The following is a 6,233-nucleotide window of genomic DNA, read 5'->3' on the forward strand; positions in this document are numbered from 1 at the left end:
TTCCAGGATACTTGGAATTCTACCGAGGCCGGCGTACTTCGTTGCGGGAAATGTTAAGGCTGCACATGCACATGTGGGGTGTTTCTCAATATCGAGTATGCTTGCTTGGTAGCACATGTCTTCCGAGTCACTTGCTTCAGAAGCGAGGCAAGAATACTTCCTGGCATTCGGAAAACGAAGAGTGGAACAGGCGAGCAAGTGTGCAGTTGTGCGTCATATGAGAGGCGCCTTACATTTTCCACCACAGATTTGGGGAAATTGGTCCGTACGCAAAGCATTGTGGGGATTTTAAAACCATGGAGTCTATACATGTGCAGCCTCGACATTTCTCCAAACGAAGTACGCCGGGCTCGGTAGAATTCCTGGACATTGGAACAGTCCTTTGGCGGCACTCGATGATGTAGTATGCTTGAAATAGTGGCTCTGGAGCTATGCTCTGGAGCAGCTTTACTCAACATTGAGAAACACCCCCAGTGTCTTGTGTACATCCTGATAGATGATACTGTCACTTTGGCAAAGCCATCAGAAAAAACAATTTAAAACCTAAAATACCCCAGACTTATCTGTCTGTCACATGGGCTGTAAATGAGAGCAAATAAGCTTAAGGACAGTGTCTGATGAAAATCGTCAACAAATGGAAACTGGTTCTTCTTGGCCAGGGTGACAGGGCCATAGAGTAGTGTTAGTAGTGTTTGACTTTGTAGTTACTGCATAAACTGGCATGCTGTGTAGAATCCTCAACCAACCAGTTAAATGTACACAACAGCGCAGACGTGTATCAGTCACGCTGATTTCTTAGGCATTTCAGTCGACAACAAATTAAATTGGAGAAACATGTTTATTTTCATTTGTAAACAAACTGTGAAGATCAACAGCACCATCTGAAGCTTTCAAAAGGTCTCTTGTTAATTAACTTTATATTATTTGAGTTGTTAAGGGACCAACATACATCTCTAATCTTCGTAAACTTTATTTGCTGCAAAGATTGTTTGTATAATTGCTTACTTTTTCAAACTCTAATTAGAGCTCTGCTCGACTGTTCAGAGAACTGAACATTCTCTTGAGTATAAGAAAAATATTCATCAAGTATGTTCTTATATTTTTCTACCATTTACAACATCTTCAAATTGAATTCCTAAATTAATTCATACAATACTTGAGAATGACTCCGATCACCTTTTTATATTTGTTCTGTTGGAATTTCAAAATGATATTAGATCTTTTATCTTTTTGTAATTGTTGATTGTTCTCCTTGCAGTCTGTTGAATGACCTCTCCAACCACATTTCTTCTTTCATCTCCATTATTCTGGATTCAATGCAGTCCTTAGTGTGTGCAAGCATAGATTTAATCGAGCTAACTAAAGAGGATATGCATCCATAAATACACTATACCTTTCTGGCTTTAACACAACATCTGAATAATTAGTATAAAAACATAAAAACAGGGTTGAGAGAACAAATATGTAGTTTTCTCTGCAGTCTGTTTGAAGCAGCGTGGCTGCATATTGCGAGATGACCGGAGCGCAAGATGAAAGTTCAAAAACATCTAATTTAAATGCAGGGGATTTGTGTTTTGTTCAACATATAAAGCACTCTCACTGTTGTAGATCTTTGAAATGGCAAGCCAGCCTTGAAATCCTCCAAATACAAATGAAAACGTAAGCACACAGCAAAACAGTTTTCAAGCTATGCAGCATTTTTATTACGTGTATTTTGAATATTGTTATATAATGATGATGTAACTTGACCTTTGTTTTAGTTGTAGCCCACATATTTTATTTTTTTTATTATGTGGTACTTGTGTGTTTTGTGGCACCACATGCCCTTTTGAATTCTCTGTTCCTGAGTGCATTACATCCTGTGCTCCAGAGACTGTTTCTCAGCAAACAGCCACACAATACACAATTATGGAGCTAAATGGACGACTTCATAATTAAATATAGCTTGAATTACTGAGTGAAAAAGTAAACGGCTAAAATAGGTTTTAGGATTGTTACACTCACTTACACATTTAACATCCACCATGCTGGAGGTGCATTATAGTTTAATATGTGAGGCTAGCTGTGTAAGTATTTTCTAAATGACAGGGCTGGTAGGCCGCACCACAATTAGTTTGTAAATCACACGCAACAGTAATTATAGCACCTTTAACTATTTTTGCTGTTTATTGTTGTATAAAATTGTATCTGACATGTTGAATGGATGTCTCTTTCAGGAAGTCTTAGTTACATTACATTGCATTTAGCTGACGCTTTTATCCAAAGCAATGTACAGTAAGTTCAATAAACTATAAAGATTCAAACAAAGAACAAGAAAAGTGCTGACATATTCCCTTCCACCAGCAAGGCCACTGTGAGTGCTGGCACCTAAATTAAACTCTGAAGTGCTACTTATTTTAATTGTATTAAAGGTCAAGGTACAAGCTTAAGAGTTGGGTCTTTTCGATGGAAGATGTGCAGACTCTCCGCTGTCCTGATATCGGTGGGAAGCTCGTTCTACCATTTTGGAGCCAGGATTGCAAACAGGCCGTTTTTTGTTGAGGAGAACCTGGTCCCACTCGCATTGAGGGACTGGCAAGCCGATTGATTGATTGATGCAAAGCGCGTGCTGGAGTCTATGGTTTGACCATGTCCTGGATGTAGGAAGGTCTACCTTCAGGGCATGGTAGGCCACTACCAGTGTCTTGAAGAGTAATCTACGGTTATTTTCAGGTTTCATATTTGTACCGTGACATTACATGCTTTAATGTTCAAAAAGCTCTTTATTTTTCTCATACAGCCTGAAACCAGAGCCCAGTCTGCTCGGATTGTTGGCTGGCCGGCTCTGTTGTGATTGGTCAACCGCTTAGAGATGTCCAGCCTTTAAGCCTATCATTTACAATGTGTTTGAGCGCTAGACAATAGATGCGTAATGGTTACGTAGTGATGTCACAATGTAACAGAAGTAAACAATGGACTACAATGGAGGCGTTTCAGGCATGGGGGGAGTGTGGGAGAGAAACACCCTCTGACGTGAACTTTGGAATGTTAGCCTTTGCAGGCCATTAACATGCACAAAAACCTATAACACAATAAAGGAAAGGGAAAACTCCAAAAAGCAAAAACGGCCCCCTTAAACCATAACATAAATTATCTTACATTTTCAAAGCTTGGTGTTACTGTTGTCATCATTGAGTGGAATCATATAAAGCAAATATCACAATGATCAATATATATGAAGGGGCTTACATTTATTACATGGAGTGGTGAGTCTTACTTTTCTACTACACTGTCGAACAGAGTTGATCTTTGGCACAATATGACTCACACCCAAGAACATGAGGACACTGTCTGTCTGCACTGAGGATTTGCTGAGGCAGCAACTCACTCTTCTTAAAAACAAGAATGTCAGGGAAAAGGAAGAGGTTTCAAAAAGGCTTTCTTTCTTTCTCCCACTGACAGTCATTTGTGCTGCAACGCAAAGCGGCTGATTGTTCTGCTATTAAGGCCCCACAATAGAGGCAGAAGACATATGGGCTGTTGTTTCATGATAGCCCAAATAGGTCTACTTTCTTCTTCTGACAGCGATAACAGCAGCAATACAGTTCAGTTCTTAAGTTACTGACATGATGCCAACAATAACAATATGGTCGTTTTTGACATGATGTCACGGTGTAGTGATAAAGATGGGTGTTGCGGTTGGTTGGAAAGTTGACAAATTATAATGTCAAACACACTAAACACTATACGTCGAGATTCTGCTTCACTCTCTATTTGATGACTATGTCCAAGCTAAGTTGTTGAAGATAATTTAAAAAAAACTGAGATAAAGTTATGTTATTACTAATGATGTGGATTGGAACCTTGTTTTAATTCATATATTAACCTAAAGACACATAAAACACATTATTTATGAAGTTATTATTTTATGCGGGCTGGTAAACATCGATTTAGTGCCATTCGGTCAGTCAATAGTCACCTTTCAACGAAGCCTAGAGCAGAAAGCACAGTGAGAGCACTAATGAAGCAGAACAGCAGCACGGCTCTTCAGAATACCAATACTGCCATCCCATGGTCAAAGAGTGAACCCATCTCCCCTCTGAGACACACTGTGCACACAGCAGCATGTGTAACACTCACTAAAATAGGACTTATTCTCTCCATTGCATTTATCTTATAGGTTGGGCACAATTCCACTGAGTCTGTTTCTCTTTTTGTATAATGAAAGAGCGTGATGGTGCTTTATCACATGAACATCCTCATCCCCAACATTAGCTCGGATATAACGAGGGTTACTCAGAGGACGAGCCCCTCTCTACAGAATGATAAAAGACCCCAGAGTGGGTCCGTTGACACTGCATCGGTCATTAGCCTGGCTCACTTTGCCCTTTCACATATTTCTAAATAAGTGCCTTCCTGCGGCTTTAACGGACCACCTAATCTGCCTACTTAGAGGTGCAGGGGGAGAGTGGAAATCCAGAGAGGTGAGTGTCAGGCAGGTAAATGTGCTTATCAGAGCCGTGACATGTTTAGCTCCTCTGGGGAGAATGCTGCAGGCTTTCCAAACCTGGTCAATTTCGTCAGTGATGTAAATTGAGGGGAGGATTAGTTTGTTTACGTGTGACATGCAGTGGATGTGGAGAAGTGGCAACCATGTATGTTACAGGTTTAGATCCCCACAGAATTCACTCTGCACTGTTTTCAAAGCAGTTACATTTAGATTGCACCTCAGGCCTGTACTCCGAATCCAGTTCAACATAACCTGGATATGTTTGAGTTACCCGGTTTACCTAATCCAAAACAAACGCGCTCTCGCTAAACGGCCCTACGACGCTGGTTATCAACCCGGTAACTCAAGCCAGGGTTTCTCTGTCCGGCTGATGTCATGTTATGTCAGGGTCCCTGTCGTCACTTTCCAACGCAAGGGGGGCCCTTTAGCGTCGAGTTTCAAATATCAGGGAGTCCCATTGACTAGAGCTCCCTGAACATTGGTAGACGAGTTGGGATCGCGGCGAAAGGCTCTCTGCAGACCCATTCTCACAGCGTTTATCAACCTTTTTCTAACTCAATATCAAGCCACACTTATTGTGTTTACTTGCCGTCAGTTAGGGGGAGAGTAGGGGCTCACAAAACTGAAATCTGTATTGTTTTCATCATTTTATCATTTCGCCGCGATCCCAACTCGTCTATTACCAACGTTCAGGGAGCTCTATGTAAGTCAATGGGACTCCCTGATAGTTGAAACTTGACGCTAAGTCAAGTTTGTCGTCCCTTGCGTTGGAAAGTGACGACAGGGACCCTGACATAACGTCAACATAGGCCGAGTTGGGAGTGAGAATGTGTTGTAGAGGTATGGTTGTTTATCCCAAAGGGGACTTAATGCCAAAATAGGGCTGAAAAAAAATCCTTTTCATTATGCCAAATACAAATACCACAGCAAATCATCAGTCCCTACAGGAATACTACAGGAGCTTTTAAAAATAAAGCAGAATAGGTTCACCATAAATCACTCGAGTAAAAGAAGACAAGTAAGCTCCTATAGGAATAATTCAGTAATATAATGCGGTTTTTTAAAGTAAATGTTGTGTCTGGCTCTTTGCATCAGCATCCTGCATCAGAGGCTTGGAACACCATCTGACTTCTCTCAATGTCAGGAGGAGGAAATGTAGTCATACTGAAATTCTGCAGCTCTTTAAAAAACAAAAGGGAAGACACTTCCTATAATCTTTCACAGGAACAATATTTTCCAAGTGATTTATGGTTTATCTTTTCCTGGTGAAATAGTTAACCCTGTTTCCATGTTCCGAAATGAGTTTCACTGATACAGGCCCCCACAGGGGTTCAGCAATAAAAGCCCACCACTTGTTCCTTTAAAGGGTGACGTTACCCTCATCCTGCCATGTAAGATAAGCCTGAAAGGTTAATAAAAAAACAGTGGTAGTATATCAGTCAGATTGAAGAAAGAGCAGGCCATTGGCAACTCTTTTGTAGATGGCAGAGGAACAATCAATACAAAGTGAGTAATTGCAGTTTACTACTAAACTGGGGCACCCTTAAGGGAACAACAGATAACTGCCAAAGTTACTGTACACATTCAATACAGTGAGTATTAAGAGCAGTTTCATTACCTCCACCAGCCAGTGGAGGGCACTGTTTAGAACATCCGTATATCAAATGTATTATCACCAGCTTATGCTTTGGTTCTGATATTTTAAATCAAAACTAAGATTGATCAGTACAAACATATGAATACA

The sequence above is a fragment of the Gymnodraco acuticeps genome, unplaced genomic scaffold (assembly GCF_902827175.1).
Source record: "Gymnodraco acuticeps unplaced genomic scaffold, fGymAcu1.1, whole genome shotgun sequence".
NCBI classification, from domain to species: domain Eukaryota; kingdom Metazoa; phylum Chordata; class Actinopteri; order Perciformes; family Bathydraconidae; genus Gymnodraco; species Gymnodraco acuticeps.